General features: G+C 45.0%; 1 long non-coding RNA gene across 1 annotated transcript; it reads left to right on the top strand.

The window, feature by feature from the left end:
• The first annotated feature begins 10,690 nt into the window (after positions 1–10,690).
• On the top strand, positions 10,691–24,463 carry LOC119531833. Its single transcript, XR_005216417.1, has 3 exons — positions 10,691–10,857; positions 15,524–15,625; positions 23,842–24,463. It is a non-coding gene; the product is annotated as an uncharacterized LOC119531833 (long non-coding RNA).
• The last annotated feature ends 367 nt before the right edge of the window (positions 24,464–24,830 follow it).

The raw sequence follows: 24,830 nt of genomic DNA on the forward strand, positions 1-24,830 counted from the left end.
GCAAAGTCAAGGACTTGGCTCCTCCACTTAAAAACTGTGTGACCTTCGGGCAATTTACCCCCTCTCTGAGGTTGTTGCCTTGTCCGTAATATGGGTATGATAAAACTAGCCTTCCAGGATCAAAGTGAGGCTCACATAATACAATGCAGGTGAAACATGCAGCACAAGGCCACACTCAGGCTCCTGGGAAGACCCCCCCCCCCCGCCTGTTTAGTGTGCACACAGTGAGGTCTGCAAGCCCCAGCCTCCACCAGGCCATCTCAGAGGCTGAGAAAGGCCCGTGGCCTCCTACACATTCCCTTCTCCACCCCACCTTTACCTTCACCTCTCTTCTTCCCTCCCTGATGGCTCCAAGGCCAGCGGGGAGGCCCTGAGGCTTTTCAAGCAGTCTGCTCTCAGTCCATCTCTCCATCATCCTTTATTCGATCAAAAGTATTGAGCACCCACTAGATCCCACACCCCATTCTTGGACTGGAGATACGGAAGTGAACAAAACCCATGAACCCCCTGCCCTCAGGCACCTACATTCATCAGGCAGATGGCCTGTGAGACGGACTGTCACTTTTAACCATGAGGTTAAAAGAGCATCACGTCATGACAGCTCTTAGAGGCCATCGCCTTTCCCGAGGAGCTGAAGCCCAAGGACGGATGTTGAGCTGCTTAGGTTGTGCACTGAGAGTGAGCCTGAGTCAGGACTGGAACGAAACGCAGCCCCAGAACTTTAATCTCAGCAAACACCTACTCTAACCCCGAATCCTGTAGGTGAAGCAGCTACATGGTTACTGCCCTTAGGAAAACTCAGCTTCCCTGAAGAAGGAAGACAGAGGTGTGTGAAAAATTAAAACCCACATGATATTCACATAGCCCTGAGAGTCAAGCATTATTCCCATTTTACAGGTGAAGGGATGGAGGGCAAGAGGTTTAATAACAGACCATGTTGATTCTGGCTCTCCTCCTCGCTGCATATAGAAGAGTAGAAAATTAACATCCACCATACACATGCACATACCCACATACATATATATATAGTCTTGATTATTTTTAAAATTTTAACATTCTTTCATAAGCATATTTCCATGTTACTATTCTTTCAATATATGCTTTGTAAAAATGTATTCTATTACAGAAATATTTTTTACTTATCAATCCTTTTGTGTTACATGTCTCAATTTTTTCCAAATGTAGGGTTTTATAAATAATGTTGTACTGAATGTCTTATCCCATTTCCAGTGTTTTATTAGGATGGATTTCTAGAAGTAGAACTCTTGAGTCAAAAAATACAAAAGCTGTTGAAATGCCAATTTATGTTCCAAGTCCATCACCTGGTCCCTAACACTTCCCATCATCATCATCATCATCAACAATCTTGATAATTAGACAAGTACAAATGGGATCTATGGTTGTTTTACTTTGTACTTCTTTGGCTACCAGTATGGCCATTGTATGTCTTATCTTGTGAATATTCTTTGCCAATTTTTCTGCTGAGATATTAGAAGTTTTCTTTAGACTTTGTAAGAGCTCTTTATGTATTAAGGCTATTAACCTTTTGTCCTATCTGTTGCAATTTGTAGCTTGCCTTTTTATTTTTGTGATTTCTTTTTTTTTTGACATTTGGGAATTTTATATAGGCAGTTCTACTGACAATTTCCTTTGTAATTTCTTCCCTTGCTTTTAAGCTTAGGTAGGTGTTACCCACTCTAAGATCATTTAAATAATCCCTTATAATTTCTTCTACTGTTATTGATTTTTAATGCTATAATTTATCTGGAATTTACCTGGGGAAAACATAAAGATCTAAAATGTTTGTCTACCAAATAGTCCAAATTTTCAACAACACTTGTTACATAATCGAACTCTTACCCATTGATTTTCAATGCTTCTTTTTATCTCATATTGTTTTCACAAATAGTTAAGTTTATTTTCAAGTTATCAGTATGTGCCTTTGATGCTGATTGATTCTTGAGCCAGTACCATGCTGTAGAGTTGCCATAGCTTCAAAATACAATTTAATATATGTTAATGCAAATCCCATGTTGATGTTCTTTTCAAAAATTTCTTAGCTATTTTTAGCTTGTTATTCTTCCAGGTCCATTTTAGAGTTGTTTTGTCAAATTACCAAAAGTTTCCATTAAGAGTCTGATAAGACTTTTGCTAGATCTACGTATTAATTCAGGAAAAACTAACATCTTTCATTTTTCCTTTTTCCTCAGTCAAAAACATGTTATATTTCTCCACTTATTCAAATCTTCTTTTATGAATGTATTCAAATCATCTCTTACACAAAACTAATAATGTTTTGTGGCTTTCTTCACATAAGTCCCACACAATTCTCACCAATGATCATTTGGAAGTAGGGCTATGATTTTATTTATTTTTTCCTTCAAACTGGTTATTGTGGGTATATAAAATGGTTATCAATTTTTGTATATTTTTCTTGTAGATCAGAGAGGAGAAGATATTCACCAGAAGTGTTCCCAACAGTAGCTTAAGAGACAAGCAATGAGAGAGAAAGAAGAGCTGTATTCTCCAAAGGTTCAGCCCTTCTCTGGCTGAGGGAGCAGGGACAACCAAGAGACCCAGAGATGCTGTCTCTTCCAGCCGTTCTCAGTGTTGAACACAGGACCGTGGGGTCCACAAATTGAAGCACAAAGCGCAGATGGGAGAGGAGACAGCAGTGAGAGAGCGAGCTGAACAGGCCAAGCAGGACGGTGTTTTAGCCACTGCTGTAAGCGTGTAGCTTTGGGGAGAGGAAAGAACATCTAGAGAAAATTTCTGAAGAACTTTTTATGTGGTAGAATGTGTAAAACCCCTGAACATGGGCAATGATTTTTAAGAAAGTCTATAGTCTTTCTATAGATCCACATGATTCCTTAAGGCTTCCCCAGTCAAACCGGTTTCCTCTCAAAACAATTCTGTGCAGAGACTGAGCTGTAGGGGACCCTGAGATTTTTAGGGTTGCAATTTATTTGGCCACTTTACCAAACTCTATTACAAGTTCTAAAACAAATTCTCTTTGACTTCTAGGTTTATGATTACGCAAACTAAAACCAATAATAGTTTTCTCTCATTTTCAGTAATTGAGGGGATTTGTTGAATTTTTGCATGGACTAGAAGTTTCAGAAAAATGTTAAAAAGATATTGTTGATAGAGAGGATGTTTTTGTCTTATTTCTGGCTTAAGATGGGTTTTCTTCATCAGGTCAGGGAAATATCTCTATACCAAGTTTTCTGAAGTGCGTGTGTGTTTTCCTCGAGAACGGTGTCTCTGGGGTCATTTCAGTGGAAAGGCAGGGGAAGGGACACCCACGACAATGCCACCATCACCACCCAGTCACTCTGCTTATCAAGCCTGTGAGCTTCCCTTCTGCGGAGAATTTGCCCACAGCCACCCAAAGTGGCTGGAGGCAGAGGGAGGAGGGGCTCCCAGGCCTCCACTCCCCTGTCCCTCTGCAAAAGCAGAAACAGCCCTCTGAAAAAGCGCTGGATTTTATAATTAACCCTGGGAAGTTGGTCCTTCTGTGGCATTTTGGTTCTGAGGAGTCCAGATATTTACCCCAAGTATTTTGGGGAAAAATAACCAAAGCTCTAGAGAGGATTAAGCCAATGCCGCTGGCCATTCTCTACTCCTGCTCCTCTGTCTTCTCGCCTATTCTCTTCCCCTTTTTTTCTCTTCTCTCTCCTTTTTTCTACCCCCTCTTCTTCCTTCTAGTCTTTTCTCCTCTCCTCCCTTCTCCCTTTAACTACCATCCTCTCTCTTTCTCAACTTATTTTCTTGCTTCCTTTATCATTCTCGCCTTTTACTTCCTTCTCTCCTTTCTCTTTCTCTTCTCTCTACCTCTTCATCCTTTTTCACATGCACAGTTCATTCTTCTCTCTCTATCTCTTTCCTACAAGAAAAATCAGTTAAAAAGAAGAGAAAAAAGTATTTGATAATGCTTGTATTGCCGAAGGCTGAAAGGCAACCCTTGTGGTTTTACCTACTCGAAGAGCAGAGCCCACCTTTCTTGTCAAATCTGGAGAAAGCGTTGCTGGGAGCTGCTGCCCCTCACACTTCAGATTCAAATGACGAAAAGACACATAGTCCAGAGAAGAAGAGCTGGAGGTAGGCTCTTTCATGGTCTCCCGTACATTGCCCTGTACTCACCCCCACCCCCATGCCCTGCTCACACGCTCGTGCCTCCCCCCTTTCTCTCTCTCTCACACACACACACTCAGACTTACACATACACAAACATACAGTCATGCACATACACTCACACACATACATTCACTCATTCTCACATACTAACTTGCACACACACACACACACACACACACACACACACACGTCTGGCCTGGCCATCTCTCCCAAGCCCCTGGACATGCATGAGCCTCACATGTGCTCCTCCACCATCCTTGGCCAATGCTTCTTTCCTCTTCTTTACAAATCCTCCCAATCCTCCTAGGCCTAGTTCAAGTTCTTCCAAGAAGCCATCCCTGACCACCCAAACTATCTGGGCCTTCTCTTCCCTAAACTCCTGCAGAACCATGGAAGTCTAGCATGACAGGGTACCTGCTCACCTATCCTAGCCTCTCCCCAACCCAGAACACATCTGGCACATTGGGAAGCTAAATGACTTAGATAAGGCTAGATAGTGAGTAATATCTATTAGCCCTTAATGATAGGAACAAATAAAAATTTATCCTCCGTGACCTAGAAATTATCTATTACTTTCACCCCTTCTCATTGTTCTTCAACTAGAGTATAAGCTTCTCAAAGTCAGGCAACTTGGCATTCTTTGTATTCCCTAAGGTGCTCGCCATCAGCTGAGCTCGTCAGAGGCACTCAACAAGGACTCAAAAGAATGAACAAAAGGATGACTAAATGAGTGGGGTGAGCAACTGCATAAATTGTGAGTGTGTAAACAACTGAGTGATTCAGAGAGTGAGTTAATGAATGAATGGACATAGAAACAAATCATAAAACTGATGTTTTAATAACTGAGGCTGGCTGAGAAATGCCGAGGAAATATTGTTGGTAATGTTTCCCTCTTTAATGACAGAAAATCTGAAATGAAGCTGAGGACAGAGGCTGGGCGGGGAGGCATTGTGGGGGAGAGCAAAGAGCACTGGATTTAGAATCGGAAGACCTGGGTTACATCTCACATGTGTCTCACATACGACATCACAGTGGTACCCCTTCCCTGCCTTCGTCTCCGTGTTGTGTGAGATGAAATGAGATAATGGCTATGAAAGCATATGCCAAACTCCGAAATGCTATACGTATACCTTGTTGTTCCTTTTCATCTTGCTGTGAGACTGAAGGAAGTCCGACGACGGGCCCGGGATGGTTATCTGTCTGTGGGCAGGGGACCAGGGCCGTATTGGCTGACCAGGAGAGCCCATATCTAACACGAGTCACACTGGGCAGCAACCTTCTGTCTCTGTACCTGAGCGTCTCTGAACCTCACACACTCAGGACAAGAGCAGGCACTCAGGGCTCTACAGGGATGGACCCTGGGAAAGGGCTACAGGGAAGGCTTGCCCTTCGCCCACAGTAGAAATGTTGGGTACCCCCCTGAGCCCAGTCCTCAGCCCTCTCACACACCCCGTGTTGGACTCATGGAACTTTTAGCACCTGCGTTTTGCTGAAATGCACACTTTTTCACTTTTCTGAAAGAGTGTAATGGGCAGAGGAAATGGAAACCTCAGGGCCTGATTCACATTTACCTATTCTCAGAAAGTCCCCAAAACAGCCTCTACCATGAGGACCTGCCCACTCACCCAGCTGCCCCAGCTGCCTTGTGACGGATGTACCATGTTGTTAGACCTGATGGCCACGTGGAAGGCACAGCTGCTGGGGAGCCCTGTGGGGACTGGGGACAGCCTCCTTACTATAGCCCTGAAAGCTCAGAGCACTAGAACTTTGGACCAGAGATTTTCAAGGATTTTATAAGCAATGGAAAGCTTTCTTTGATTAGAAATTCTTATGAATCCCTCCCTAGACATTAGAACAGACATAATAGAGCTGCCTCCAGTTGGAATGGGGATAAAAATCCTTGAATTTCCCCACCTCCACCGTTAACCCCACATTTAGAGTCAAGTGTGCTGCCCCTTGAAGGCACCTGTGATACAAATGGCTAGGACAGCAACACACAGACCTCTATTTAAGGATGTGTAAACTGAGGCCAAAAGGGAACAAATTGTGGTTGAGGTCAAGCAACATCTAATTGTAGAAGTAGGGCTGAAACCTTGGCTCTGTCTACCAGACCATGACCCTGTGCAGAGGCAGTGAGAATCAACCTCTGAGCCAGGGTGGGATGATGAAGGAAACACCAACCGGTGTCACCAGCAACCTCAGAGCCTTGATTCTAATTTCTACACCAATGATAATGCTTAGATACCCTGAGTTACTGGTGGAATCAATTGATCAATAGGAGCACTATGAGAGTTAGTGACCTAGGTTTTAGTTTCCACTTTGCCTCTTACCTGCCAGGAGTCCTTGGGCCAATGACCATCTAACTTGGGTTTGACTCATGATCACTGGGATCCCTTCTAACTTCAGTATTCCACATACAGGCAATAAGGTGAAGCTTTCTTACTTTGATACCTGGTACCAAGATTCCTCTAGGAAGGAAACAAACTATATTGTGGAAGATACCTTGAAGAGCAGATGGTGAAGTCTGAAGGCACAGGTAGGTGCCAGAGCCACGGCCATGGAAGCAAAGGCTGACTGGTCTGCAGGAAATAAGGAAAGGAATGGGGGGTTGCTTCAAATGGGAAATGGGATAGAAGAGAGAGATCATCAGAATGGGGGTAATTGGGGAGGAGCAGGATGGTGCAAAGCCATAGTTATGTGGAGGGAAGGGCAAGGGAAAAATAGCTGGGAGTGGGGTGGACAGAAGGACATTTTAAGAATGGGGATGCCTAATGTTCAATTTGAAATTATTTGCATTGCTGTGATGTAAACCCTTCCTTCAACTCCACCCCCGCCCCACCCAGTATCTTCAAATAAATCTGCCTCACCCACAAATACTTTGTGCCAGTGGGTTGTTTTATGGAAAATGAGAAGAGGCTGAGCTTCCCGTCTGGGTCCATGTGGCTTGAGATAAAGATAGTATGTGTGAAAGTGAGAGCCTGAGGCAGCAAGAGCCAGTAGAATGTACATCTCCTGGAGAGTCTCAGAAATCTTGAAGGGCTCCCTGGATCTCCACAGGGAGAGGAATTTGGGGGTCTAAGCCAGTCTTACCTGAATCTCAAGGGGCAAGTTGGACCCAGATGACATATACACCAATTTCAATCATATAAAGTACTTACTTTGTACTTACTAGGCATCCAGCCATGAGCTATGTTCTGTGAGAATTCAAAGAAGCAGGAAACAATGGTTGTCAAATTTTAGTGTGCCTGAGTAGGAGTAGGACCTTGTGAGCTTGTTGAAGATGAAGGTTCTTAGGCCCCATACCATAGATTCTGATTCAGTGGGACTTTGACAAATACTGGAATGAAATAGTGACATGATCCCAGGCCTGGAGGTGCTTACAATGCCACTGAATACTTTAGCAACGGGATTCACCTGCAGGCCTCTGACTACCCTCTGACCACTGCTAGCTCCTGTTGGTCAAGAGCCCCCAGGTCCAACCAGTAGAGCAACCAATCACAGCTGAGAGTCGAGAGTCTTTTCCTTGGGATCTGAGCTCCAACACACTGTCACTGGCCCAGCAGTTCTCTGCCAAGGGTGGCCCTTGGAAATGCTGTACCTTTTGGGTGGCTAGACTTGTTGAGTTGAGCTCTAAATCCTATGATAGGTTCCTGACATCATGTTCCCACGTCTCCAGGGCTATGGTTCCTATCTGTATGATCTGGTTTTCCAAGACCTGACTCCTTTCCTACCCAACCTGTGATTCCACCTGTCATTCTTGGCTGACCCCTCTGGATGTAACCTTGGCCACCTTGCCTTAATAACACTTCTTCTAGGACTTGCCTTAGGCACAAGTTAATTGAGACAAATCTACAGAGAGTGTTAGTAGACAAAGTGAAGAATTTCTCCAAGACAGCCAAATACAGCATGGGATGCTGGAGCCAGATGGACACCAAAAAGTCAAGGGACACCCTGGGCAGTCAACCAAGTGGGAGGGGGAGAACCATATGGGTTGGGGTGTTTCTGAGAAGAACTTACAGAGGAATTGGAGATTTGTTTGTTCATTCATTAAACTGAGCCCCTTCTGTATAGGGATATGTGGTGGTTAGGCACTGTATGTACCCCAGAAAAACATGTTCTTAAACTTGATCCATTTTCTGTGAGTCTGAACCCACTGTGAATAGGACCTACTGAGGAGGTTATCTCAGTTAAGGTGTGGCCAACCCAATCAGGATGGCTCTTAATCCTATTACTGGAGTCCTTTATAAGCAGAATGAAACACAGAGAAGAAGAAAGCCACAGGAAGCAAGAAGTTGAAATTCAACTGAACCTGGAAGAGAATGAAGAGGCCAAGAGAGGCCTTCCTGTGCACTGCCATGTACAGAGGAGCCCAGGACCAAGGATCACCAGCTGCCAGCCTCAGAACGCCAGTCTTTGGGAAGAAAGCATCACTTTGATGATGTCTTCATTTGGACTTTTTCCCAACCTTGAAACAGTGAGTTAATAATTCCCATTGTTTAAACTGGCCCATTGCATGGTATTTGCTTGAGCAGCCAAAGGAAACTAAAACAAAGTACAAGCATAAATGAACTCAACCCTTTTTCTCAAGGAGCACACCATCTAGTAAAGGATGGAGGTGGGGAGGGGGTTGGGGATTAACCCTTGACAGTTGGTGAGAGACTGAACAGTAGAGAGAAAGTAGAAGGGCATTCCAGACAGGGGACAGCTTGAACAATGGTGTGGAAGCAAAAGGCAGGATCAAGAGTTGGTAAGTTGACCAACCTGAGTGAAACAGAAGGATGTGGTAACACATTCTAATTTCCTGTGCTCAGAACCTGACCCACCCTGGGTGTTGGGGCAGTAAAGGTGAATGAACCACAATCTGCTGTCAATGGCCAGAGTTTATAACTCTAAAAGGTGTGAGAGAGCTACACGGTAGATTACAACCCTCACAACACATTCCAGGCAAATTAAATAAGCATAGGCTACAGAGCAGACACAGCAGTCTCAGTTCCAAGCCAAGGGAGGGGAGAAGAGAGCTGTTGCTGCTATAAAGATAGCCAACAGGGGCTGGCTCCAGCTGCCAGACAGGGGATGAAATTTAGTTTGTTGAGATAACCTTCAGGCGCTGCAATTAAGTCTCTGGGCCTCTGCTTAGAAGGCCAAAGTCTTAATGAAAACAGCCCGAGGGAAACAAATAACAGAGTTGACGCTTTTGAAGACATTAAAGCCTAAACATTACAAACTGAAAACATCTACAAAGGCAGGGTGGGGCTTAATCCGAAAACCTGCTCCTTTCCTTGCAAAAAGACTGATCAGAACAGGCCAAATCCCTTTTGTGGATTTGGGCAGTGAAGACTTCTCAGGTCAGGTCTGGGGGAATGGTGAAGGTTTTATTACTTTTTATTTTTGTTGCCTTTTTTTTTTTTTTCCACCTTTTTGTGTTCTCAGTGAAGTCCCAAAAGTCAGCGCAGTTCTAGGTGGTGATGTTCTAAGGGGGAAAAGTAGCCAGCCCTGAAGAATGGGCTCCAGTCTGCATGTTCTGGGGTCACCAGCAGCTGTGAAGAATGCCTCTTGGTGGGGCAAGGAGCTTTGGAAGAGAACGCTCTGGCCTGGGAATCAGAGAAAGTCTGGGGCTAGTCTGCTCCAACGAGCTGTGTAATCTGGGGCAAGTCCCTTTCCTTCTCTGGACCCATTGTTTAACCAGCCTCTTGTCTCTCCATACTCATCCAGGACGCATAACTAAAATAATAATAAATTATACTATTAAAGAAGTAGAGGTCTAGGGAGAAGGGCAAGAGCTGGGGTCTTAAAACATAGCAGGAGCTTCAGGAAGCAGGTCCTGACTTTAAGCCAACATAACAGAAGGTTGTTAGCAAATCAGAGTCTGGCAGGAGAAATGTCTGAGGGTATTTCCCCTGGAAACAAATTTTGTGGTGTGTACTTCGGTTTCTAGCCCCCACCAGCATAGCCTGAGGCTGAAACAACACACACTGTCTGTCTGTCTGTCCTCCCCAGTGCCCAGTGCTGTGCCAGGCATCCAGGAAGAAGCTGAAGGAGTCAAACTCAGGGACATACATCCAGCTTTCCTTCATTCAGGAAAGGGAAAAAGTGAGCAATTCCAAATTTTCCCCCCACCCTTTTGCTGGTACATGGTTTCAAAAAACAAAAACCTCATGTTGGGGGTTTCCGGGGTCATCTCGGAGCCTTCCCCACAGGCTCAGCTGCCCCTGCCCATCATCCAATGCTCATCAAGATTTACCATGCACTCTCCCTGCCAGCTCAGCCCTCAGCCCCAAACTCACCCTAAAACTTAGACTTTTTTCAAAATGAAATGTTCCCATAGTCTGAATAAGGGACAGGGAATGCTTGCTTTATTAAAAAAAAAAAAAAACAAAAAAAAAAAACTCCCTGTTTGTTTCTCTCCTTTGATTTTCTTTTCCAGCTCTGAGAGTCTGGGTGCTGGCCGAGCTTGGTAGTCAGCTGTCAAACTAGCCAACGCCTCCATGGTGGCTGGCTGCACAGTAAAAAGTCCCTTGTTTCCCTGTGGTAAACAAGAGATTTGGACCACGCATTCAGAGTTAGGTGGAAGGGAATCCCACTGGCTGCGAGGTGCAATGTCTGAAACTGTGGAGGAAGGAGCGAATTCCTCTCGTGAGGGCCGTCCCCTCCTCTTGGAAGAACAGAGCTGACCTGCAGACCAAGGGGGCACAGTCTGGTGTAGACTGGAAAGCAGCCCAAGTAGGTGTCTTTGACCATCTGCATTGCTAATGTATCTTATATGCACATGGAAATGAGAGATTTCCTCATCGAGGTAGAAATTAACATAATTAGCAGAACTTCCAGGACTCAGGTCAAGTCAACTTTAGTTTCTTTACAAATGTGTGGCCTGGACAATAAGGGCTCCTTCCTGTTCACCAAAGGTGACTGGGGTGCCCTCAGAGGCCTCCTGGGTTGGGGAGAGGGGAGGTTTGCGGAGGGCATCAGTATTGCAGCCCTGGGCCAGGAGTCTCAGGGAGCCATTCAATCCGCTGGCAAACCACAGAAGAGGTAGCACTTGCTCTTTTTCAGAGGCAGAAACTGAAATTCAGAGAGAATAAACGGCATGCCTTTTTTTCTGTTTTTAGTCCACCTAAACATGAACCAGCCTCTTCCCTCTCCATCCAAGATCATGGTACTTCTATAGCCTCCTGCATCTAAATTCCCCTGCAAACAATGCACTTAATTAAAGATAGAGACTGAGCCCCCCTCAATTTGTTTTCAAGATCCCCATCGAGAAGCAAATGTTAAAGTTGAGCAATGCTGAAGGACTTTTTAGTGTTTTTATCAAAGTTTATCAAAATTGATGTGCCAGTTTAGCAACCAAGGTTGGTCCAGTCCCACGCTGGGTGCATCTCAGCATTCAAATGAAGCCTCAGATGATGTTGATGATGTTCCTATTGTACTCGGTGGGAAGATAAGACACAGGAAACGGCAGAAAACAATGTGTGACAGTTTTAATCAAGTAAAATGAAATTAGGCCAGTTTTAAATCTCTCTGAGGCTCCATTTTCTCATCTGCAAAAGGGAAACAATGATACTATCTTCTTACAGAGTTATTGTGAGGACTGTACAAGGCCATCGAGACAGTGCCAGCAGAGAAGCACTCGTCAATGCTACGTAATACCATCTATTACATAGGTTGGGAACTAATATTTTTAAAAAACCTGCATTTCTATTACCATTCAAGATACATTTCAGTCTTCATTCTAGGTCTGTCTTATTATCATTGGTTTCTAGATGAGAACACTGAGGTTTGGAGACTCATCACACAATTATCACTAGCAAAGTGAAGATGTAGAGCTAGGTCTGTTTGATATAGAGACAGATATGCCCAGGTCATATCAAACAAGCAGTTCTTTCCATGGCACTGTAGGGGCCCTAAAAGTTCTAAGATGTTCTGGATCAGGCTGTACAATAGAATGTTCTGCAAGGTGGGAAATGGTCTAACGTGTGCCGGCCAACACAACAGCCATTGGTCACGCATGGCTATAGGGCACTTGAAATGTGGCTAACGTAACTGAAGAACCGAATTTTACATTTTACTCAATTTTAGCTCATTTAAATTTAAATCCAATTAGCCACATGTGACTAGTGGCCGTCACATTGGACAGCATGGGTCTCGATTATAGTTCTGGCACCCTGGCTTCCAAGCCCTCCAGCCCCTCCCCATGTCTCCCTGACAGTGATGCACTTTCTCTCGCCTCCTGGCCCTGCACTCTGACCCACATCCCAGTCCAACCCCTGTCTCTGGCCCTTTGGTTTTGGACCCTCCCGGCCTACCCCCACTCCAACCCTCCTCCTGCCTGCAGCTTACAGCCTCCTTTTGCTTACTCCTGAGCTCTTCTTTCCAAGCACATCTGGTGAAACTCCCCAAACCAGGCTCAGGACCTGGAATTCTTCACCCCCAATTCAATGTTCTCCCCTTTCCCCAACATTCTACCACCACCACAAGGCCAGATGCCCCTGGAAGAGTGTGTGTGTGTGAGAGAGAGAGAGAGAAGGGAGGTAGCAAAGAGAAATAATATTCAAAACTGACACAACCAAGAAATTCCAGGATATCTGGTTGTTTTCATATAAGAAATCCAGAGGGAATAAGTGAAGGCCGCTGTTTCAAGGAGCTTACACAGTAAGTGAGGACACATGATGCCAACTGAAAGCTACCTCTCCATACAAGAGAGCAATAACCATGCAGCACAACACAAAGAAGGATTACAGCTCCTCAGGGCCAAATGCCCATTCCAACCAGAGAGAAGAGTGAGGTCTTTCTGGGCTGGAAAGATTCCTCGGGGATGCCCCCAGGAAAAGGCGGAGGACTGCCCTCCCACCCAGACTCCATCCTTCCCACCCTCCTCTGCAAGGGGGATGTCCTACAAGGGCTGCATCAGAAGTACCTTATCCTCCACCTTCACGTTGGGTTTGGTCAAAGAATAACAGCAGTAGGAGATGGAGAGCAGGAGGAAAAGGGTTTGCATTCTTCCGGATCACCAGGCTGAGACTTAGCCTTGGCCGGGTTCCTCTACCAAAGGCCCTGCCTCCTCCAGGCAGCCCTTGCTGTCGGCCATGGTTCTGTCTTGGTTCTGATAAAGCTCCCTCCCCTGGGCCCTAAAGGTCCGGGGGCAGTTCCTGCTCCCCCTGCTGGTGGCTCCAGGGTGCTGCAACATCTCTTGTATCCTTGGGCCACCCCCTTATAAATAGCCCCTTCCTGGACCCTCTTCAGTCACCCTTTCTGAGTTCATCACCTGTTTCTTGCCAGGAACTTGACTGATACAGGGGTCTGTGCTGAATCTTGACAGATGAGCAGGAATGATGCAGCCAGAGGAGAGGAGAGAAACAGCACAGTAGGAGGACACCAAGGCTAGAGGTATAGGATCAGAGGACTGTAAGTCCTGCCCAGGCAGTGAGAACAGCTGGGCCAGAGAGGAGGCGTTAGGTAGGTGGGGAGCAGGAGAGGAAGCTGGGGCTGGGTTGTGGAGGGTCCGTGTATGTGGGAAACCAATGGACCCACATCATACTAGGATGATGCCCTCTCAGGGCCATGGGTTACTAGAGAGTTCAAAGTTTCTTTGGTACCAAATGTGGCTATCACATAGGGAACTTCTTTCTAAATACATATGACTTCATTGATGAATAAACAAAACTGCACTTGAATTGAACTCCACTATGGCTTCCATGGCAATCAAGTGAGTGAAATCTCATTAATATTCAAGTACATCGTATTCCAATGACCTGTGGAGTAATAAAAACATACTTCTATCTGTTAGATAGGAGCATTCAAATCCTGCCTCTGAGTACCTTATTGGCTAAGCAAATGCAAGGACGTATTACATAGTGCACAAGAATAGAATTATCACAGTGACCACTGTACTTGTCAATTTTATCTTGCAGAATTCAGATCTTCTCTATTTCAGGGAAAAAAAAAGTTTCTAATATATATTTTACACCAGAGGCCACCTGAGTAGAATAAGGCAGCCTGAAATGTTGTATGAAACGAGATTGGGGCTATTCTTTGGCAGTAGTAGGGCACGCCTATGAAAACATTTTGCTCTCTGCCACCTGTTTAGCCAAGAGAATGTGGGTGCCTTGGCTGACATTTGCAAAGACCAAGCGCTGTCAGAGCAGTTCTTCTTCCTTAGCTGGAGGAATGTGGGGTTATTAGAATCATGTATTGATAGCTATAGACCTACGCTAATATCTTAAAAGACAGGTAAAAAAATTCTATGTATCTCAAATTAAAAAGGAGAAGGAGGAGGAGGCGGCAGCAATAATTTTGGCTGTAATTTTGCCAAGAAACTGTGATAATGAAAAGACTTTTATACCATCTGCAGCTACCTGTTGATTTGCTGAGTGTCAGGAAAGTGATTTGATCTTCAGCAGTTTTTTTAAGGAAAGCATTTTGTATTTCTTACCATTTGCCCACAGGTAATTAGTAAGGTTATTTACCCAAACACTTCTATAAGATTTCAGGATTAAGTGCAGTTGCTGACTCATTTACATGCTTTCCTCTATTCTAATTGATTCATACGGATGAAAAGTCCACTGTGAAGAACACAGAGGAGGAAAAAAATGTTCCACTGACATCTTGGAAGCATTAACAATAAAATTACTGCTTTGTGAAATCATTAGCAAATGAAATCAACAAAATTAAAAGTATCCATGCATTCGCCGAGGGAGTATAGACTGGTACCTCGCGTCTGCAAGTTTTTCCACAGAATCTTATCTGTTCATTTTATTTTTGACAATTCCTGCTCCTATATCTTATGCAGAACATTCTTTCTCTAAATTAAAACTAATTAAAAACTATTTAAGGAACGCTCTGTGACAACAACGTTTAACAGAATTAACACCATTCACTGCAGAAACAAGGCAGCAGAAGTTGCAAAACTTATGAAAGATTTCACTAATGCCAAGTCACAAGACACATTCCAAGTTTCTTTTAATTTCAAAGTTGTCTGTGTTGACTGAATATCTCCAAGTGATGACATGTTTTACTTTAGAGTATAAGTTTTAAAGTTTGTTTTAATAGGGTTGGTTTTTTATTATTATTATTATATCAGGAAAGAATGATATTAAGCAATTAGTGCAGTTTCCTATTTTATGGTACACAGGGACAGCACCACATTAAACTTCTACTTCAGACCCATTTTGACAGATTGTGCCCTTGCAATGAAGGAGAATTTAGGATGGTTAATATCTGTGCAGTGGTTGAGTAGCAAAAACTCAACCGTTATAGTTCTTCTGAAGGACAAAAGGGGGAAAGTGAGTGCTTCCTTTCAAAATGAACTGTACTGTGGATTTTACTATGCTATTTCGTTTCATCTTCCCAACTACTCTGAAAGGTAAGAGTGTTTCCCATCCCCTTTTTACAGGTGAGGTGAGCGAGACCCAGGGCAGTCAAGTGACTTTCTCAAGATCAAGTAATGCAGCTGGATTTGGACCCTAGTCAGTCTGGCTCCAAAAACCTCACAGAGGTAAGGAATGCCCTTTCCCACGAACCCTGGATCACGAGGTGTTTCCTGTCTGCCTTAATGACCGTCTGAAATGGTGGAGCTGGAGGCCATGGAGGCAGAATGTAGCCTTCTGACTGAAGTGAATTGAGGGCACATTTGGCATCCGTCCAAACACCTTGGCCCACCTCCAAAAGCTACCCCTTTGAGTGGAGGGCACTTGCAACATTAGCTCGGCCATTAGCTTGTGAGTTAGGTGCTCAGAGGGCCTGCCCCGTGCAAATAAGAGACTTGGACGTGAGTCCCCACTCTGCCTTTACGGGCCTTGGGGTGGGCACTGAAACCCACCAAAAGAGTGGGGTGGGGTGGGAAAAATCTATCCAATGTCAAAAGGCTGTCTGGAGGAATGAATCAAATGACCTGTGAAAAATCCTGGGAAAACAGCACATACAGAGAAGGTGCCTAACAAATGTCAGTTGCATTTGAAAGCTATTTACCCTGCATTACAGGGGCACTGGCCCAGGCTCAGCAAGCTGCCTCAGGTCCTTGCTGTTCGAAGTGTGGCCCGCAGTCTGGGCATCACCCAGGAGCTTGTAGAAATGCAGAATATTGGGCCCTATCCCAGACCTACTGGATCAGAATGTGCATCTTAACAAGATTCAAGTGTACCCATTCATGTTTCAGAAGCACTGCCTTAGGCCTTCTGTTCTGGCTCTCCAGTCCTCAACCTCCAGCATGTTTAACTGATGGGGTGGTTAGCTAGACTCACTTATAAATTAATTCTTTTTTTCCTTAAACTTTTTATTTTGAAATAATTTCAAACTTACATGACAGTTACAAAAATAATACAAAACCTATACAAAAACAAAAACAAAAACAGAGAAGTCAAACACACCCAGATCTACCAATTTTAACATTTTGCCACATTTGCCATACCATCCTACCATCTATCTATCTATCTATCTATCTATCTGTCTATCTATCCATCTATCTTCTAAACATTTGAGGGTAGCTTGTACATATCATCCTCCTTGAACACATAATATTTCCATATACATTTCCTAAGAAAAGGGATACTCACTTATCTAAACACCTTAAGTATCGCTATCAAGTTCAAGAGATGTAACTGATATAAAGCTTACAGTCTATCTTCCAGTTTTTTCATATGTTCCAATAATGTCCTTTTGAGCCTTTCCTCCTCCATTTTAAGATCCAGTCCAGGATCATGTACTGCATTTCATTATCATTATCACTTTAGCTGCTCTTATTTTTTTAATAGTGGAAATATATATAACATAAACTTTCCCATCTCAACCACTCCCAAGCAGACCATACAGTGGGGTTAATCACATTTACAATATTGCGGTACCACCCCACTATCCACTTTCCCATCACCCCAAACAGAAAAACTATACTCATTAAGCTTTAACTCCCCATTCCCCCACTCCTGGTAACCTGTACTCTACTTTCTGTCTCTATGAATTTGCTTATCCTAGCTACTTCATCTAAGAGTAATCATATAATATCTGCTTCTGTGTGTCTGCCTTATTTCACTCAACATGATGCCTTCAAGGTCCATCCTTGTCATAGCATGTATCAGTACCTCACTCCTTTTTCAGGCTGAGTAACATTCCATTGTCTGTAAATACCACATTTTGTTTATCTATTCGTATGCTGATGGACATCTGGGTTGCTTCCACCTTTTGGTTATTGTGAATAATGCTGCTTTGAACATTGGACTGTCTGAGTCCCTGCGTTCAATTCTTTTGGGTATAAACCTAGATGTGGGATTTCTGAGTCATATGATAATTCTATGCTTAACTCTTTGAGGACTCGCCAAACCATTTTCCACAGTGGCTGCAACAGATTACATTCCCACTGATTACTCTTTACTACAAAAAGGTCATCCAATGCAGGAATGGCAAGGATGTGGCTCAGGGGCTGCCACTCCCTTCCCAAGGCTGGGACAGACATTGCTAGTCAATCAGGGGTGCTTTTTTCTTTGAGCTCAGAAGCAGCCACATTATCCTCCTCCACAAAGCACTCTAGGCAGTCCTACCATTCTCTGGGAGTTCAAATGGATACGAAACCTATTTGCCACCCCTTATCTGGCCTAACCCCTTCTTTATTCACAGGTTGACCTTGTCTCCAGTTTAAGCCTATTTTGCAACCATTCCATTCAATTTAATAACTGTCCCTTAAAAAAGTGTTCAATAAATTATATGGTTACCCTGATTAAGGGGAAACAGTCCCGCAGAGGTTAAACAACTTCTTGAAAGGTGAAGGAGCAGTCAACAATCTTATTCTACCTCAATTCTTCCCTATCGCCATGGTCCCTCTCCATTCCACCATTCATGTTCAGCATTTTAGATTTAGGGAGGGAAAATCTGAAATATTATACAGAACCTAGACCATTACTCCAATGCATCCAAAATTCAGGGTAGAAAAGCACCAGTAAGTTTTTAAATGTGCTGAGACCTTGAGCCACACTCCTGTGGCCCCTGGAAACCCAGTCCTGTCTCCTGCTCGGAGCTTCCGGGGAACCTGCATCTTCGCCATCAGGAAAGTCTGCCACTCCGAGCCAGCCCACTCTGTGGCCTTCACCCAGTTTCCCAGCCGTCTGCGTCAAATGCTATGTGCAGAAAGCCCCAAAATAGGCATGACATTCGGAACTTAATTTTTGTTAACATCTAATAGGAGACTGATGTCCCACCAAAGTGTTGTGCCAATCTGCCTTTTTTGGAAGGCAAGTCATTAAGACCTAGGATACAGTGTAGGCAAATAAACTGGCTGGATCCAATTTTAAGTGAAAATTAATGGCAAATTCTTGTAACCACATTAAGGGCCATTGTCGTTCATTTGAAATCAGTTAAACATGAAACAATATGAAAACCATCCGGAGTTCATGGGATAGAAACATTTGTCTATATTTTTTGCCAGTGCCCTAGAGAGACTAGGAGATGTTGGCAGATCAGTGCTCTATAAACACTCTCACAGAGGGGGAAAAATAAGGAATTCCACTCTTGTTGGGTTAAACTATTTGTCAGCTTTTCCATTTCCTCAGTCGGAAGATGATTAAACAGTAAGCAGAAGTCAGCATCTAATTGGTTCAAGGAAAGATTGTGCAATGAGGGTGCTGATAATTTTTATGTACTGTCTGCAAACAGCCCCTTGGCTAGGACAAGAAGCAGAAAGTCACCAGTTAGTTTCTCTCTCCATGGCAGCGGAGACTCTCCCAACAAATGCACACAGTACAGTCAGTCTTAATAACAAGAAACAAGTAAGAAAATTCCTGGAACAATGCTTTAGGCATATCAGACCGGAGAGAAGCTGTGGTTTTTCAGAAGGAGGAGGGGGGTGGGGAAGAGAGAGGGAACGAGAGAGAAGACAGGACAGGGAAGATGGAGATGAAGAGGGGGGGTGGATGGAAATGAGGAAAGGGAAGGGCTAAAAGAAGGAGAGAAAAAGAATAGGAAAATAATCAGAGAAAGAAGTGATAAATATGAATGTTTGACTATTGTAAAAACACTATATAACTTCTTTTGTTTTTCCTAAAAACCCAGAGAAAAACTGGATGAAAGAGAATTAAAACAAAGTGAGGTCCATGGTGGGGTGAGGGCACGTGCCTCTTTCTATTTTGTGCTATGCTATGTTATAGGAGTCCCACAGAGACACTGCTTGGATCCAGTGTGTTTCAGAGTTTACTGAAAATGCTCTTTCAGATTCTACTACAGAGCCCTTTCAGTTCACACACACACACACCCCACACTCTCCTCCCCATGGATTCAAATATGTGACCAAGGAGCTGGGGAAGGTCAGACTTGACAGTCACCACACTGTGTTCATAACTTCAATTCACTTAAAACTGGGTAAAACCTATTGTTCTTGGCTTCTCCCTTAAGGATGAATCTCTTCGCTAGAGGGCTGTCAACCAGCCCCCTGCAAGTAGACTTCCATTAGGGCTTTTTGCCAGTTACCAAACATGGCCAGCATGACCAGTACAACTTCAACCCCGAGCCCTACTACGTAATTAATTATGTAGTCTATCCCAAAGAAACAGCATACTAGGAACTTTGGGGATTACACTTACTCTATTCTCATCTCTGAAACTACCTTAATGGGTGACTCAGACCACCATGAATTTACTCCAGGTCTCCATTATCTTATCGGTGAAGTGATAAAGTTGAGCAGGTGGAGCCTAAGAACGTTTCTAGTTGTGACATTCAAAGTCTTCACAACTTCCCCATCTGAAACCTAAACAATGAGGCATAGCCTTCTTCCCCTTTATTTGCCCCTCCAAATTCTTCTCCATCCTCCTCTCCTACCCAAGGTTGAATTGCAGGGTGTACATAATGGGCTTCCTTGCCCTTCTGGCTTCCAGGTGGGCTCAGCCATTTGGGAAGCCCTAGCAAGAGATCAGAGAGAGAAGAGTGAGATCAAGGTGTTCATTCTTCTGACCCTCCCTGAGATGTCTTCTCAAACTGACCACATCTCTCCTTTCAAGGCTTCCTTCCCTACAGGACTGGCTCCTTCCAGGTTTTGGTAACAGTTTCCCCCCTTGTTTATTCAGGTCTAGGGGTGTGTTGGGGATCGAATCATGTCCCATGATGGCATCTTCAGATCCTAACCTTTGGTCCTGAGAGTGTGAACTCATTTGTAAATAGGACCTTTGAAGATGTCATCATTGTTGCCAAACGGAATGAGGGTGGGCCGTAATCCAATGTGGCTGAAGACCTTATAAGCAAAGGACCATTGGGACCAGAGAAAGAAATCACAGGAAGAATCTGGAAGTCAACAAAACCCAGAGGAGAAAGGAGAACACATTGCCATGTGTATTGCCATGTGACAGAAAAGCCAAGAACCAAGGATCACCGGCAGGCAGCCTCAGAATGCCACCATCTTCGGGGAGAAAGCCTCGTCTTGCTGACACCTCAATTTAGGACTCCTCCTAGCCTCAAAACTGCAAAACCCATTGTTTAAGCCAACCCATTGTACGGTATTTGTTTTAGCACCTGGGAAACTAAGACAGGGTGGTAATAACCCTACTCTTACTAGCCCTGGTTTAGTGTATTATCCTTTGTGGTTCTTCTGCTTACTGCTCACACCCTAGTAATACTCCCTTTGTAAATAAACCCTCTTCAATGGGAGAAGTCATAAGGCTCACTAGGGTGGTCTTACGGGATTGAAGGTAAATGAACAGAAGGATCAAGGAAGACTACCCGAAGGAGGAGGGCAGCCTTCGCAAGGTTGCACTTGAGCCCTGTCTAGGAAAGCAGGAAGGAGAGGATAGGCAACAAGGGAGAGAGGGCATTTTAACAAGTGGTATGGAGACAGCCATGATCCCAGAGCATTCTGGGAATGGAGGGTAGACCTGACCGGCTGGAGAAAGACCTTGGGGTAGAGGCGGAGTGAGGGACACTATTGGAAAATCCAATAAAGGCTGGATTGTAGGGAACAGAATTACTAGACTGAAGGCAGGGATTTTATTCCACAGGCACGGGAGACTTTTGATGGTTCTTCAGAAGGGGAATGGTCCAATCTTGCCAAGCTATTTTAGGAACGTTAATCTGGCAGTGGCAAGCAGCCCATAGTGTTGCCTACTTGGGTAGCCCTGTGCAAAGGGCACAAAGGAGGATGCCAAACGTGGCTCACGCACCCCCTGTTGCTCCTCAGCTGTGGGGGCAGAGGCTGTGCAGGCGTTACCCCAAGGCAACTCTCACACTTATGCCAGCCTCAAAAGAGCAGAGAGGGAAGAGCATCACATCCTCAAGATGTAAGAGAAAACACATTCTTGGATGAGATCTCCTCTAAAAACTGTCCACCCACAGCCCCCAGAATAAGGGGTAGGCAATCTGTTTCTCCTGGCATCTGCTTCAGAATGCTCCGGAGGCCAAGAGGACCTAAAAGAATTCCTCTGCTTGTGTGTGTGAGAACAGCTCAACGAGGGACCATCTGTCTCAGGACGGGACCCATGTGGGGGCAGAAATAGTAGCCCCCAAAGGGGTGTTATTTCAGAGTTTCCAGGAAAGCATCCTACAAATGTCCCTGTCCACTAACTGGAGATTTCTCTGTAGCATTCTGTTCTGTTCTTTGCTATATAGAAAACCTGCAAGTGGCAGGGGGCACACTCTAAGAGATTCTCTGACATGTTTAAGGATGGGAGGGTCCAAGGGTTCTAAGCACCTGAGACAATGCAAGTTCAGAACGAGTAAGCATCAGAAAAGTTAAAGGCACACAGATTCAAGAGGCGGAGGCCCCTCAAACTACCTGCAACAAATTTTGCTCAGGGCTGGCCCTGTACCAGATGGGACAGGGAAGGGACCCTGCTTCCTCAGAGGGTCTCCACGGGCTACTCTAAGTTTTGCTTCTCTGACCGGCCCTGGTGGTGCAAGGGTTACTATAGTATCAAGTGAGACGTGATGGTCACCTGGGCAAGGCTAGAAGCAGTAGAGGGCTTGGATAAAGAATGGAAGGGGCTACATCAAAGTCCTGGAAAGCTCAAACCTTGAGAGGTCAGGTAGAAGAGACAGAACTAGCAAAGAAGGGATCAGTGAGGTGGGAGGGAAATCAGAAAGTGGGTATTGTAGAAAACAGAAAGAGGAAATGAGGAGGAAGTGGCCAGATGCATCAAATGCTCCTAGGGGCAAGTACTATGACAATTATGAAGGCAGTGATTGTCTTGACAAGAGTGGTTTTGATGGAACAATAGAAACAAAAGGCTGATTTAAGTACCTCATCTACCCTCTGGGCTATATGTTTATCCCCATTTTATAGACAAAGAAGCTGAAGATGAGAGAGATCACATGACTTTCAAAAGCCCAGTGAGTGGTGGAATTGAGATTCCATCTTGTTACTCTATTGCCTACGATTATGAGGCTATTGACGGGAGGCAAAATGTGACGGTGATGGTGATGGTGATGGTGATGGTGATGGTGATGGTGATGGTGATGGTGATGGCGGTCGTGACATTTGGTGATGTTGATGGTGACGGAGAGGATGATCTTGACGCTGTTGATGACGGTGATGATGATTCTGGTGGTGATGTTAGTGACATTCTTGGCAGTTGTTCAGATGGGGAAGTCGATAATGTTAGTGTAGCAAAACCAGCTAGTCTGTTAAATCTGACAAACACAGATCTGTATCCCAGTCACTCAGCAACCCACAAGCTTTTGGACCTTTGAGCCTCAGTTTCCTTGACTGTAAAACAGAGATAATATTGCCTATCTCAGAGGGCTGATGTGAGAATGGCATGGATGGGAAAGCCCCTAAAAGCATCTTGCTCCTAACTGGTCCTCAGTAAATGTTTGTGCAGCTCATTTATCTCCAGGGAAAATTGAGGGGTGGCAGGGAGCCATGGACATCAACGATGAGACTTAGCTTCCCTAGAGGGACTCATTTCTCCCCAGTCAAGCTCCACTCCCCAACCAGAGTTCAGTCCCAGCCACCTTGGTGACTGCCTGCTTCCCAGGCTCACCACGCAAGGCCCACACTGTGCTCCAGCAAGGTTGCCCTGCCAGGTTCCCCACCCACCACCGTCGTGTCTGTCCTCCTGGTGGATGAATGCCCAAGAGACTTCAAGGAGGAGGTTGGGGGAGGAGCTAACACATATCTAGCACTGCCATGTGCCCAGCCCTGAGCTCTCATTCAGTTGGGAGAGAGGTGGTACAGGCTTAACAGATTGGGCTTTGGAATCAGATGTGGCTGAAATTAAGGCCCTCCTCTCCTAAAGCCTTTACTCGAATATCACCTTCTTCACGAGGCCTAGCCTGACCACTCTATTTACACTGCACACACCACCCCCCCATCAGATCCCCTAGTCACCCTTATCCTGCTCTATTTTCTTCATAACATCTGTTCTCTTTCTAAAATACTACATGCTTTTCTTCTGTACTATGTTTATCTGCCTCCCTCCACTGGAACATAAGCTCCAAAGAGATTACTACCTGTTTTGCTCACTGAGGCATCCCAAACACCTAAAACAGTGCTGGCACACAGCAAGTGCTCACTAAACATTTGTAAAATGAAGGAAATACTGGCTCTACCCTTGGTAGTGCAAACCTAGCAGTGACTTGTGCACAACTGAATTTGAACCAGATCTGTCTGGCTCCAAAACCAGGAGTCTTTGCACCCCAGCAAAGTCCAGTTTTTTCCTGGTCATAGCCCCGACTCGATCCCCACCGTTCACGTATGGAATTCATCCTGAAGTCTCACTCTTGAATCAATCCATCTAAATATTACAGGGCTACTGGAGGAAGACTGGACGTTTCCTGGACTGCAGGGAATCTCAGTGCCAGTCCGGGTACCTCGTAGGAGGAGAGGAAATCCTGCTCTGGAGCAAATGAGTGAGGACAGCTGCCTAGTGTGAGTGAAGCCCTTTCGGTTTGAAATGCTCCACAGTCAGCGCCAGAACCAAGGGGTGGGAGGCAGGCCGGCTCCGTGTTTGCTCCGAGGGGTCCACCTACTGGGAAAAGGCAGGTAAGTCAAACAAGCCTGTTTGTTCTCCCAGCACAGCAAACAAAACACAAGACTAATTCTCCTCCAAGGCCTCCCTGCTGGACCCAAGAGGTATGATTAAAGTAATGGGAAGACAAATATTTTCCTGGAGAAAATGATAAAACTTGAGGCAGGGAAAGCAAACAGCGTCGTCAAAGGGCAGCTGTGGAACTGGTGTGGAGCTGCCCCAGAAGCAGTCAGAAGATTCTGGGAGGGGAGAAAGACCCACGGGCTCTCAGCCTGGAGGGGTGGGCTGAGGGAAGCAAGGGCTTTGTTCAAGGCAGCCTGAGCGTTTCAAATGCAGTGAGAAACTGTTATTATTCTCCTCTGCCTTGGGATCTTCATCATCATTATTGAGGTGGACAGAATTCAGGCAATATGAATTTGGGTTAAGGCCAGGGCTTGAATTCTGTGGTCCATCCATCCATTCTTGCATTCGGTCAGCAGCTGTCGTCTCCCACATGTTTGTGGAGCACCTGCTGTGCACCAGGCTCTGGCAGTGCCGTGTGGTCTTGATGCAGTCCTTCACCCCCTCGGAGCCTCCAGGTTCTCTTCTGTAAAACTGGGCTGGTGCAGGATTGTGGGGAAGATGAAAGACAACATTCTAAAAAGGACTTGGCACCCTCATAGTGACCCTCAGGAACTCCTCCAGCTGCCCTCTAAGCTGGCTTTCTCTCCAGTTCCACCTTCCTCGTTCCCATGCCCCAGCCAGGCCAGTGTCCTCACTGCCCCACTG

This window comes from Choloepus didactylus, chromosome 4 (genome assembly GCF_015220235.1).
Source record: "Choloepus didactylus isolate mChoDid1 chromosome 4, mChoDid1.pri, whole genome shotgun sequence".
NCBI classification, from domain to species: Eukaryota; Metazoa; Chordata; class Mammalia; order Pilosa; family Megalonychidae; genus Choloepus; species Choloepus didactylus.